Source organism: Typopeltis vanoorti, chromosome 14 (genome assembly GCF_054136105.1).
Source record: "Typopeltis vanoorti isolate ZY-2024b chromosome 14, IOZ_Tvanoo_1.0, whole genome shotgun sequence".
Lineage (NCBI taxonomy): Eukaryota > Metazoa > Arthropoda > Arachnida > Uropygi > Thelyphonidae > Typopeltis > Typopeltis vanoorti.
Window position 1 is genome coordinate 65,685,303 of NC_143562.1, and position 14,061 is coordinate 65,699,363.

Genomic DNA, 14,061 nt, shown 5'->3' on the forward strand with positions numbered 1-14,061 from the left:
ATGAGTGCAAACGCCGCTTTCCACAGCCCTTTCATATATCCTTGGTGCTAAATGTTCAATGACCATGGACGTTTTTCCTTGTTTAATGGCTAGCCTGGCTGGCCAAGTGGTTAGCGTATCCACTCCCTAGCCAAAAGGCTGCGGGTTCGAATCCCGCCATGGGCATGAACGTTTGTGATTGTCTGTGGAAATACTAGTGGTGGTGGTGGTCAGTGTTAGATGGTATTGGTGTAGTTGCGGTCAGTTGGTGGATGCCCTCCCTCGATGAGTCTTTGGACTCCCTGGAGGTAACAAATAATAATAATAAATAGTAAATGCAGATGGATAAATTAAAGCAATTGAAAATTTCTCTAAAGTTAAGTGTTAATGCCTTTGTGATCTGGAGGAATTATGTAAAAGGATAATTGGGAATAGACCTTCCGCAAAGACCATAAGGAATATGAAGAGCCAAGTGGGCTTTTTAGGTGTAAAGCCACAAAAGCCAAGTGGGCTTTACACCTAATGTCCAATACTGACCTTCCCATGGTATGCCTAACTATACTGGAGGTAAAAAAAAAAAAAAAGATAGACCGGATATTTGCCTGAACTGAAATCTGTATTAACTTAAACCACGCACAAATACGTTGACACAACATATATCAACTTGAGCATTCAGGGCTAAATGTAAACCCCCCAGCACGGTTTTCCTGAGTAACCTTAAACAAAAAAGTGAAAGTCAGCCAATGAAACAACTTCGACAGACTTCATGACAAACGGCGTCAACAAAAAAGAGAAGGTAGCAAGGGAGTTATAGAAATATTATTATATCACACCTCCAGGGAGTCCAAAGATTCATCGAGGGAGGGCATCTACTCTACAACTCTTTGTGTTACTACTCCATCAACCTTCATCACCAACACCATCTACTGCCACTAATACTTTCACAGACAAACACAAACATCCATGCCCATGGCGGGATTCGAACCGGCAGCCTTTTGGCTGGAGAGCAGATACTCTTAACCACTTGGCCAACCAGGCTGGCAAGATAGGGCTCGTCCAGTCCAGAATATGTGAATATGTTCACATTATTGATGTTACTAAGGCAAAGAAAACATTTTGACTGGCAGAATGAATTTTGAAGTGTTTTTTTTTCGAAGAGAGACATCTTGGAACAAATATAAGTGATTTTCATTTTGATCATTGACTTGTATTTCAGCACTGTTTAGTATGCTTCCAATCTACAACCACCTGTTCATAATGGTTTTGAAATTTTAAAAATACTATATTATGAATTCGTTTTAAAAATTTAACACTCTGAATAACGTTCAAATCTAAGACTATGCAGTGCAGAGCCAGTGTTCCCAGTAACATGTGACTGAATGGCAGGATAAACATTGGCAAACACAGCCGTCTCTCCATTACAGTCTCGCGCATGCTCAAAATGTATGGGCACCTGAGCCGAACCACAGCTAAATATGGATTTTGAACAGAGGCGCATAAATTAATATTCAACTCTTTTGTAGTTAACAATAAATATATACGAATGTATTTCTAAGCAGATGCCATTACAGAATTTCAGTGGTAATATCGAGAGATTGTGAACCACCAGAACTGGAGCCTTGGTATCAATCTATTACCATTAGCCACACATTGGCGAAAAGGCCAATGTGTGGCTAATGTTTGTGGCCAATTTTATTGCTAAAAAAGAAATAATCTCTTGCAAAAAATAAATAATTTGATAATTGGTTCTACATGACAAATACAGTTTATGTAGGAACTATTATGGCAAATGTGCTAAAATGATTAGACACCACTGAGTTAGAGCATGTCAACACTATGCATGAAAAGAAAACTATGAAGTGGTACAAATAGAATAAGAATGAAAAATTCAAGATGGAAAATGGGATAATGAGACTTATTTGTGCCTATGGTCCCTTGGAAGAGCAGATGTCAGATAAATGACAACTGAGTTAGACGGGGGGGGAATGGCTACACAGTGATACTGCTGGATTTTGCTAAAGCTTTTGACGGGATATCCTATGGAATACTGTTATGCAAATTAGAACAAATGGGAATGGATATTAAACTGGAGAGATATGAATACGAGAATGGCTCATGGACAGATACCAAAAAGTAGTGTATGGAGGAGCAGAGTCCAGGATCAAGCAGGTAACCAGTGATGTGCCTCAAGGCTCTGTGCTTGGACCATTATTGTTTAATTTGTAAATAAATGATATAGGAAATGACTTGAAGGGAGATATTCAGTTGATTGCTGATGATGCAAAGTTGGGTAGCACAATTAACTGATATAGAGAGCTTGCAGGATGATTTAAATAAGCTGGAAAAATGAGCAAAAGGTAATGGATGAGAGTTCAATGTGGAAAAGTGTAAAGTTATACATTTTGGGATTAAAAGATTACCAACTGTGTACCACATTGATGGAACAGTACTCCAAGAGATTGATGAGGCTAGGGACTTGGGGGTGTTAGTGGATAGGGAGTTGAAGTTCAGAGCGCACATTGCTAAGGTGTCCAACATAGCTCATAGGATTACTTGGTTATTGAAGAACACACTAACAGGTCTGTTCACTTGGATTCCTTGGTGATGAGGAAGTGGTAGTAAAGATTCAGAGGAGAGTGACCAAGTTGGTGAGTGGTAAGGAATGCTCCCTTCATTGATAGATTGAGAGTTTGTAACAGTACTCCAAGTTACAGAAGTTGGCTGATAGAGAAGAGAAGAGAAGAGATGATAGAAGCATTTAAGTTGCTAAAAGGTTTTTATAACTGATGCAGGAGAAATATTTCAGCAGTGAGATAGTAATGGAAGAAAAAGAAGTAGTTTAAACAAGCAAAATCTTAGACCCAGTCAAAAGAGTTGAAAACATGAGTAGCTAAACAAAAGGGACATGAAGAAATACATGTTACAAAGGTGGGCTATTGAAAAAGTTGAGAAATGGATAAGTATTATAAAAAGAACCAGATGATAGAGATGACAGAAACCTAAAGATATTTTGTATGATGTCTTGAGTAATTATATTAAAAATTATTGAAGAATTAAGCAATGATGGAACACTTAAAAAAAATATAATAGAAAGGGGATGGTAAATCCCTTTATGTTTTAAAAGCCGGGTACGAAACGCGGATCGAAATCCATCGAGTTTCATGCCGAAAAACTATCGGCAGGCCCAAGTGTAAATGATGGCTTGGGTAGTACCACACCAGGGCAACTCCATGCAAAGGTGGAGCAAGCTCCCTCACTAACTTTAATATTCTCTCATAATGTAAAAGCCAGCTCCTAAGAGATGTATATATATTGTTTTACATTATGAGAAGAGGTCACTACCCAGACCGGTTTCAACCTTTTTTGAGGTCTCATCAGTGAGTAGGTAGACCTGGAATACACAACGCAAATCTTAATCGCATATAAAAATACAAAAAACATAAAGGGATTTACCATCCCCCTTTCTATTAACAATTTTGCCAGTAAAATAGCCGTTTGGCTTATTATATTAGTAATTAACTTAAAAAAAAAGTTTCAAGAGAAAGGCAACCAGGGATACATAAACACTGGAGGTAGGAAACACCATTAGAAACCTGAAAATATGAAAAGGCAGCTGAAGTAGATGGCACTGAATCAGAAATGCCAACTATGCAGGTATAAAAGTTTAATACTTCCATATTGTACTGGTTAGAAAGTTCAATTCTTATCATTTGAGTAATCCTCTTATTCTTAATCACATATAAAAATACAAAAAGAAAAAAAAAATTTAAACAATATCCCATGTAAGAATTATAGAATCTCCCTATGATGTTCCAGGTAAGATCTTTTAAGCATACTTGAGAATAAGCTAAGAAAAGTGAATGAAGAGAAATCGGGAGGAAGGTGGGGGGGTAGCTGGCTTTGTCTGTATTAGACTTACTTTAAGTAAAGTAGTAGAGAAATCATGGAAATATAACAAGGATCTATATCCAGGTTTTGCAGATTTGTAATAAACAGGCACTAAGGTTGCTGCCAAGAAAAAAGGTCTTCAAAATGTTATGATAAGGTGTGAAAGGGACAGAGCAATATATATTTTGCATTGCAAATTTACTTTGCATCTGGCTGCAGGAAAGGTACCCAAGATGTTTTAAGCTTGAGCGGCAATAATTGAGCTTTGCGTTGTGTATTCGAAGGCCGATGCTTGCTCGTCTGGTCAAAGCTACCTTGGCTTGCTTGGTTGTCGGAGCTTCCAGGTCCTCGCTACAGTACTATGATTTCATGTGTGCACATAGCCATTTCCACTCCCTTCACATCATCTTAAACACAGGCCATACACAGTCAAAGTAGCTCTAGGCAGTGAGCTTCAGCCAGACTTTACAAGTGTTCGTGTTGCTTGGTAAAATTAAGTTATAACCAACTTTTTATGACAATGTTGAAAGTATTTTTAAGTGGCCCCTTGCCTTTAATACAAAACATCATACATCCCTTTCTTGGAGATGTGTTTTGGCATTAAGGGAAAATATTAAGATTAGTGATCAGAGCTTGCTCCACCTCTACCACGAGTTGCCTTGGTCTTGCACTACCTGTGGAATCAACTGGTCTTGCATAAATTGCAGGCGCAAACTTAGCATTTTGTCTGTTTGCTTACTTGGAAAAAATGGAGTAAAACCAGGTTTAAAATTGCTTGGTATCTTTAACATTTTTATGACAATGTTATTGATCAGGTCGTAAAGAAGAACCATAGATAGAATTTTTATTCAAGTAGCTAAATTGAAAAAGATAGAATATCATTTGTAAAATAAATGTAGTATTTGTATGATCAAATGTACATAAATTTCTAAATATATAGTTTTAAATGGTCAGTAATTCATTATTCTGCTAATCAGACCTCAATCGCACCTCTCACTCCCTGAATGATAACAAGAGCAAGCATGAATTTCAAGACCAGCATTCACCCCTGCACTGGACTCAAATCATCTGATATTATTAGTAGTAATCTCCCTGCTCTTGTATCTCTTCCATCCTTCCTGAAAATACTATATACTTTACACTCAATTCCAATTACTACATTTGACAGAGTGCTAGGTTTTACTATATTTACTACTACCAATAATCTTAGGCAGGTCACAATACAATAATCACAAAAAAAGTTCTAGAAAGAGTTCCTATAATAGGCATTTAAAATCAAAACATAAGTCTTCCTTTATGGTAGACTAACATTATGAAAGCATTTCCACAGGCATCCAATTTTTTTTTTTTTTGTTAAACTTTTACTTGCACTGTAAGTGACCACACACCCCTTATTTACCTCCATCGTCACAGATAATGTCAAATTTCAAATATCTTAAATTCTTAACGATTCTGCCATTCATATAGTCTGTTCATTCTCCTACTATTCCTCAAATTCCTATAGTCTAATCTTCGATTGGATTTTATTTCTCACCTAACTTTCAGATCCTTACATTAAAATCAGTTTGCACACTTTAAGTACAAGTTAAATAGTTTGGTTAATTTCTCTTATTCCATATAAATCTATTAAAACTGCTTCGCATCATCCTAGCATTGTTTATTCTATTATAATTAAGAAAGGTTACATTCTGAACTATAATGCTGGAAGTTATGACAAACTCAAAGAAACATTTAAGTCCCAATGTATCAGTTACTAAATGGGAAGGATATCAGCAGTGTATGAGAAGCTTTGAATAGATGTGGAATAAATATGATGAAAATAAGAATGATAGAAGTTATGAAATACATAAAGAACAGACCAGAAAAGTATGATACAGAAGACAAAGATTATGCAAATAAATTGACAGTGTAGGCTAAAAGGCTACCCAAAAGAATTTTATTACAAGTATAAGAAATGAAAGTGGAAGACTAACTTTACTGACTGCTAATAATATACTTGACTAAAAGAGATGCAATTATTTGAATTATGAGTGCTCACTTTGCGAAGATCTAACTGGTAATTAGTTTACGGAATTAACAACGCATATAAAGTATATTAATTAAAGATGACTTTAATGAATAACTTCTATATTTCGGCAATGTCACGTTGCCATCTTCAGGAACATAAAAGATATGGTATGCGCATGCAGGCACTAACAAAAGCAAATGAGGAAGAAAGCAAGAAACTGATATTGTTCCTAAAGTCCTAATGGTGCCCTCTGGCGGGCTAATTTGGTTGTCTTGGCAGTTGGGCTGAAGTTCTCATAATGTAAGTCTCCCAAATTTGGGGTAGTTTCATGCACCCAAATTTGTTGAGGTAAAAAAAAAGGCTGTTGCATAAATTAGAAGAAACAAAACTAATATAAACGATGGTCTGGATAAGAGATGGACAATGGACATATCAGAAAATGATATATATGGAGCATGCATGTGTGTGTGTGTGTGTGGAGGGGGGGGGGTCTGGAAGATTTAAAGTAATCACTGTTGTTAATCTATACATTCACCTTCGGAGTCCAAAGATTCATCGAATACCTACTCTACAATTATCTGTCCCCCACTACTCAAATCCACCAACTATTTTCATCCATACCCACAGTGGGATTCTAACCCACAGACTTTTGGCTCGAGAGCGGATATGCTAACCACTCAGCCAACCATGCTGGCCACCTGTATTTCTTGGGGATTAGGATGTGGTGAAGAGTATTCAGAGACAGATGATATGCAGAAAAGAGAGGTACATGATAGAAACTTCAGTTATTAAAGGAGTTCTGTAAGATTAACATAAAGGCAATTTTTCAATACATGAAGAGAGAGAGAGAGAAAAAAAACTAGAGGTCATCCCTGAAAGTTGTGTGGTTAGTAAGAGTATGTGAATCAGGTTTTTTGCTTGAAGAGTGAAAAGCGAGTGGAATAGATTGCCAGAATTAGTTGTGCCCTGACAGTTAGTTAATTTAAGGAGAGGTATGATAGATATTATGTGTATAAAGGTTAGTGTAGATCTCCACAATGAGTCTTCTGACTCCATGGAGATTATATTAGATACCCATATAATATTGGGAAGGACTTGACAGGCAGGGCAATCAGGGATGCTACTGATATAGTGCTTATAGAATATACTAAGAGGAGGGAACTGTTGGCAAATAAGTTCTCCAATGTTAGTAAGTATAAAGTTACACACTTTAGTATGATGAAATTGCAACAAAATATTATATTGGTGGATTATACTTGAAGAAACTAATAATGTTAGGATCTCTGAATTATGGTGAATTAAAAATTTAAAAGATGACAGAACAAAGACTAAATACAAACCAGAGGATAACTGATTCAGAAATATTAATGTGTAAGGATATAAGGTAATTTTGTATATTTACGAGTACAAGACCTTGATACAACTACACCAGGACTACTGCATGCAGATTTAGTCTCCTAGGTTCCAAAAGGACGAAGCTGTGCGAAGAACAGAAAGATGATATCAGGACCATGGAATGTCAATTATAAGTACAGATATGTGGATTTCATATTCTATTAAGCAGGAGGGTGGTAATACAATAGACACAAACTTTTGAAAGTGTGTCATGGGAATGATGAAATTTTGATATATGGAAAATGGAGAGAGAGGCATGCAGACTGAATACTCTCTGTATAGGTGATATGTCTAAGAGCAATGTTTCCCTACTCTTTCTCCTCACCTTTGAAATTCTAACATGACAGGTAAACTCACTGTGGTTAACATAATAAATCTCCCTCAAAAAATTCTCCAAGATTTAAAAAAAAATTTTACAAAAAATTCAACATTTGCTATAACATTTGTGATATAAACACAAACCTAAATGATTACTAGCAGATATCCAAAATTAATCTTCAGTTTTTGACTGAGCCCCAGATTATGCCACAGCAGCCATAGTTCATCTTAAATGTTAAATTAAATCAAATTACATCTTGTATAATTTCCATGCAATGATGGCACATGGGCTTATGTGTAATCCAATATTCCTTAACAATAAATTCCTACTCAAATCTTCTTTTTTGAGCTTCTCTTTAATCTCTTGAGATTAAAGTTTCCATGCCTCATATCCCATCTGCTGTCGCTACCATTTCACCCAATTCTGAACATCATTCTGACCTCTTCTTATCCACAAAGCTGGATTTCATACAATCAAGATTCTTAACAGTGAAGTCTTCCTCCTTGGTGACTAATATCACCATCTCTAACTGGCTCTCTTTTCCAACTCCACTAAGTTGGAAGATAAGCAGTTACCTAAAGCAAAGTGCTAGTCTCCCAACAAGAATTTGTGACAATCCTCTCTACTCACCCAACACTCTGGATCTTTTCTTAAATCAGTTTCTCTTCCAGGTACTGCTAAAGTGACAATTCCTCTTGGTAATTCAAAGCACAATCTCATCTGAGTTTCATCTATAGCATAATGCCCTCCCTTCAGCTATTACAACCACATCTACTTTAGCATCACAACAATGGAAAATGAGAGGATCACTGAGATTTACCCCTCCTTTCCATGGTCAGACTACTGTTTCCATTCTCTAGATACTAATTCTTTTGATCGTCTTTCAAAAATTATCGATGTTGGAAGGAAGGTTTTTCATTTGCCACTGTTCAAAATTCTCACATTATAAACATGCCATAGTTTTCCAAAAAAAAGTAAACAACTTATGATAAGTGGCTTGAGACAAACTCCAGCTTCAATCACAGCCTACACTGAAACCCACAGCTGTAGAACCATTGTTAAAACTAAGTGACTTTCAAAGGATCAAATGTGGAAAACTTGCCACCTGCACCAATGGCAGTCATGCCTTTCTGATCCCTCACAGAAACTGTCAGGTACAACTGTGTCCATCTGTGCTTCTACCTCTTTTCGACCCCAGTGGTAGTATTGCAACATTATCTGAAGATAAAGCTGACTTCCTGACATTCTTCTCATCCAACTCCTGCACAGATACCGAAAAAGGCTTCTATTTCAATGGAATCCAAATAATTCTAAGAAATAAAATATCAACATTTTCCTTGAAGGAAGGAAAATGTTGATAGGAAGCTAACAACAGAAATGTATCAGTAAATTATTATTAGCTTCCTCTCAATAGTTTCTGCCACTGCTAATATCTTTGTAAATATATTTAAGCCCCTGCTTGCATAAATGAGATGGAGTTCTCAGAGTAATGAAAAGTACCACTGAATTCAAATATGAATTAGCAAAATGAATTAAATCAAACACTGCAGTTTGTTATATTTGCAGCTCATAATACTTTTCATTAAAGGTTATAGTAATAACTTATTATAAATTATAAGAGACCTCCAAGGAATTGGGGACTTATGAAGACCACATATGACACACCAAAAATCTAGTTCTCATCCCTTTCTTGACTGTATTCATTCTCAACTTCCATGGTTGCCCTCTCTTCACCCTCTGTAAAATGAAACATTCCATCTACCAGTATCTTCTATGATCCTTTCAGATGGCCGACAGCATCTGAAAGGTTTTGTAGGTCTATCATACCTCTTCCTCCTGTCTGCTAACATCTGCAGTCCACAAATTCTCAATCTCGCCTCATAATCTACATTCCATAATCCTAATACCATCTTTAAACACTCCTTTACAACCTCCCCACCATATTTGCACCACCTAGGAAAGACATTTGCACACAGTAGTCCAGATGAGGTGATATCAGAGCCTCGTAAAGAAACAAAATGACTTCCTTATTCTTACACGGCAATGTTCATTTCACCTTTGCAATTATCCTCTGAGCTGTATTCACAGATTTTGCTATATCGCCTCTTAACTAAAATTCAGAGTTATCCACTAAAACTCCAAGATCCATACCCTGGTCAGTTTCTTGTAATATAATCTTGCCAATATAATATGCTGTTGGATATTTCATTACACCAATTTGCATAATTTAACAATTACTAACATTGAGTTGACAGCCATTTTCACATGGCAGTAATTCCAACCTATTCAAATCATTCTGCAAGTGCTGCATATCAGTTGTATTCCTGATTATCCTGCCTATAATTGCATCAACAGCAAATAACTGTATATGACCTGTCAAATCCTTCCCAATATCATTAATGTAAAGACTGGACCAAAACTGATTCCTGAGATACACCACTGGTCACCTTAAATCTTGTAGACATCTCCCTTCATATACCACTTTATCTATTACTCAGCAATACTCATATACAAAACTAGTAATTTATGAACTAATCCCATATCCTCTAATTTATACAAACAGCTATCTGTGCTGAATCCTCCCCCTAGCTTTAGCAATATCCAAAAGTATCATGGTGTATCCGTTTCCCTTCCCTAACTATAAATTACCATAAAATGTGAGCAACTTACTCAAATGTAACCTTCCCATTAAACCCATGCTGTTCATTGCAAAATACAGATTCTCTGTTAACGCATTTCTGTATGCAATCTCTTACCAACTTTTCTCAAATTTTCACCACCACTTCAGAAATACAGATCAACAGTTGTACACCTCACTCTTTTCTCTAGTCTCTCGTGCAATGGCATTATCATACAGTTTTTGCAACAGCTCTAGTACCTTCTCATACACGAGTTTCTTCCTCCAGTGTTGAGGTAGCATTGAACTCAATGTTGCATACACTAGGTTGATAGCTTTTAGCAAAATGGGCACTAACCAGTTAAACAATCTCTTCTGCATCCCACATACCATCCACATCGATGAGTTATTCTTTCACATTCATTCTTTATTTTACTTACAATTTAATGATAAAATTCTTTTGGTTTGTTTTCAGCTTGCATAGCCAGTTTCTTTTTATACTCATATCTGGTTTTCTGTACAATAGTTATAATCCGTCTGGCCTGCACCTTATAATTTCCATAGCAGACAAGTACTCCTTCCACATTTTCAAGAATCTCTTGCTTAATAAGATTGTACATTTGTTTGTTTCACCATCTTTGAACCCTACAGACACATCTGATGTTGCATCATTGATGTATTTTTTAAATTCTTCCCATACATTGCTGATATCCTTCCCACCTAGCAACCCAACCTAGCATATGGAATATCCACCATACTATTAGTTTCTTCCGACATCGATATAGTACGATTAATAATTTGTTTAACTTGTTCGTAAATGATATATCATGTCGACTGACTGGGGATCTTCAGTTGTTTGCAATTGATGCAAAGTTGGGGAGAATTATAAGTAGCACTGCTGATGTTCATTCCCTTCAAGAAGATCTGAATAGACTTTTGACTTGGAACAAGGAGTGGGGTTGTAGTTTTAATATTAATAAGTGCAAGATGTTGTATTTTGGAGTGCAGAAATACAAGGCTGTGTACTGTATTGATGGTGTTGTACTGCAGAAAGGGGATGATTCGAGAGTGATGGTTGACAACAGACTGATGTTTAAAAAGGCATATTGCAAGTGTTCAAAGACTGCATATTGTAGTGCTGCTCTGATAAGAAGGTACTTTAACATGTAGCAATAGGGAGGTGGTTGTGCCACTGATATACAGCACTAGTCAAACCATACTTGGACTATTGTGCTCAGATCTGGTAACCTAGTTTTCAGTGTGATGTAGAGACATTAGAGAGGGTCAGGGAAGAGTGACTAAGACAATATCAGGATTCTGGTATGTTAGTTATGGATGGAGGTGAAAGAAATGTGAAGTGCAGAGTTTGGTGGATAGGAGGAAAAGAGATGATATGATAGAGATGTTTCAGTGAGGGGATTTTATCACATTAATCCCATATATCCCATATGTTCACTGGACATCCACAGATGCCGTATGGTCACTCCGATACTCAGTGATGTTTCACACCAGGCCTCACCAGATTAATCCAGAGGGGATTATAAAAAGTAGAAGGAGAGAGGGGAAGAACCAGAGGCCATCCCTAGAAGTTAGCTAACATTGTGAAGAGGAGTGCGAGGAGTAGATTTTTTACATGGAGAATTGTCACTGAATGGAATGCATTACCAGAATATGCTGTTAATGCAGGGAGCTACAGATTTTAAGCTTTAGTATGATATCTCCCATGATGAGTCTGCTGACTATGGAGAGAGTAACAATAATAATAATTTAGTACTATCCATTAGTTTATCTGGCATGCATTTCATCATCACTAGCAGCTGATCTGCTAGGTCTTTAGCAACTCCCCCACCATGTATTTGATCTTGGCAGACTCCACCTCACATCTAATAGCTTCAAACTTACTAATATTACAATTATTATTATTATGGGCTACTTCATAGTACTACTCCACTTACTCATCAAGGGAGGCCCTAAACATCATGCCAAGCACTATCCAACATTTGTGTGACATGTATCGTACTTAACTTCGAACTCATTCACAGTCATGGCACCCACAACAGACTCTGGCAACCTATTCCACTCGTTTACCAGTCTCCAACAAAAAATCTAGTCCTGACATGCCTGCTAACTACCTTCTTGGTCAGTTTCCAAGGAGGGCCCCTAGTTCTCCCACCACCAAACCAGTTCTGAAAAGTTTTCTCTGAATTAATCTTGCAAAAACCCTTCAGTAATTTGCATGTCTCAATCATATCACTCCATTTCTGCTTGTCAACCAATTTCTGTAACCCACAAATCTTCAACATGTTTTCATAAGGTTTATTCCATAGGCCTGTTAACATCTTGGTCATGCGTCTCTGTATCCTCTTCACCTCCTCAAGAAATCCAGGTGACCAGATCTGCACATAGTATGCAAGTGGGGATCTTGCCAAAGCTCTATAAAGATGTATAATAACCTGCTTGTCTCTGTTCATCAGGATATTCTTCAGTAATCCAGTAATCTGATGAACTGCTTTAGCCACTTTTGCAATATGCTCTCTGAACTTCAGTTCCCTATCCACTAACATCTCCAAATCCCTGGCTTCAATTTTCTGGAGTACAGTTCCATAAATGTTGTACACAGCTGATAATTTTTTCGCCCCAAAATGCTAAACCTTGCACTCTGCCAAATTAAATTGACATCCATTCTTCTTTGCCCAAACTACTAGTCTATCCAAATTATCCTGCAAAATTATAACATCTTTATTAACTATTGCTCTACCCAATTTTGCATCATCAGCAAACTGAATAGTTCCTCTCATGTCTTTTCCTAATGTTAATGTACAAATTAAATGTTAGCAGCCCAAGAACAGAGCCTTGTAGCACACCAATAGTCACAGGCCTTCTACTGGACTACTCCTGAATATAATACTCTGATATCTCTCCATCAACCACCCTCTTATCCCCTTCAACTTTATATCCATCCCCATGTACTGCAATTTAATAATTAGAATTCTGGTCAAAAGCCTTTGCAAAGTCTAGCAGTATCACTATAAACCCATTACCTTTATCCAACTCAGCTGTCATTATTATAAAATGTGAGCAAGTTGCTAAGGCATGACCTACTAAGGGTAGGTCATGTTGCCTATCCATTCCTCTATTTTACTCTTAAACAACTTCTCCAGTATCTTGACTATGACTCATGACATACTGATCTGTCAGTACTTTGCTACATCAGTCTTGGAGCTTCCATTATGCAGTGGAACTATTTTCTCCTCTTTCCACCCTAGATTAAACATGTTAAAAGGTGCTTCCAATTCCATGGCATCTTCCCATAAAACTCAAGTCGATATACCATGTAATCTCATAGCTGTATTCACATTAAGATTCTATAATATAATATGCACCTCCAGTTCATTTACCTCAATTTCCATTTCTAGATCTGTAATTCTTTCCCCTAATATACCCCCCTCTTAACTGAAAATTACACATTTTTTTTAGACACATCAAGGCAAGACAACATGTTCACTCTCACCAACTGATGGGAATGTGGTCAATACTGTTTATGGACAAATTCTCTGATGCAATTACTAGATCAAGGACTCTCGAACCCCTAGCATATTCCATTACATGCTGTCTCAGGAATTATCCCTTAGTAACTGCATAAATCCCATTTCCTTTCTCTCTCTCTCGTCATTTCCTCCTTCCAATCTGTGTTCCCATATTTGACCTCACCCCATAATAATTATCTGCCCTCCACTCATTGAGCTTATTTGCCAATTCGTACTATCGTCCTTTATATCCCCTGGTGTATAGAAGTGACCAACTGTATATTTATATCCTGTTGGTCACTATCTCACACCAGATGGCCTCAAATGT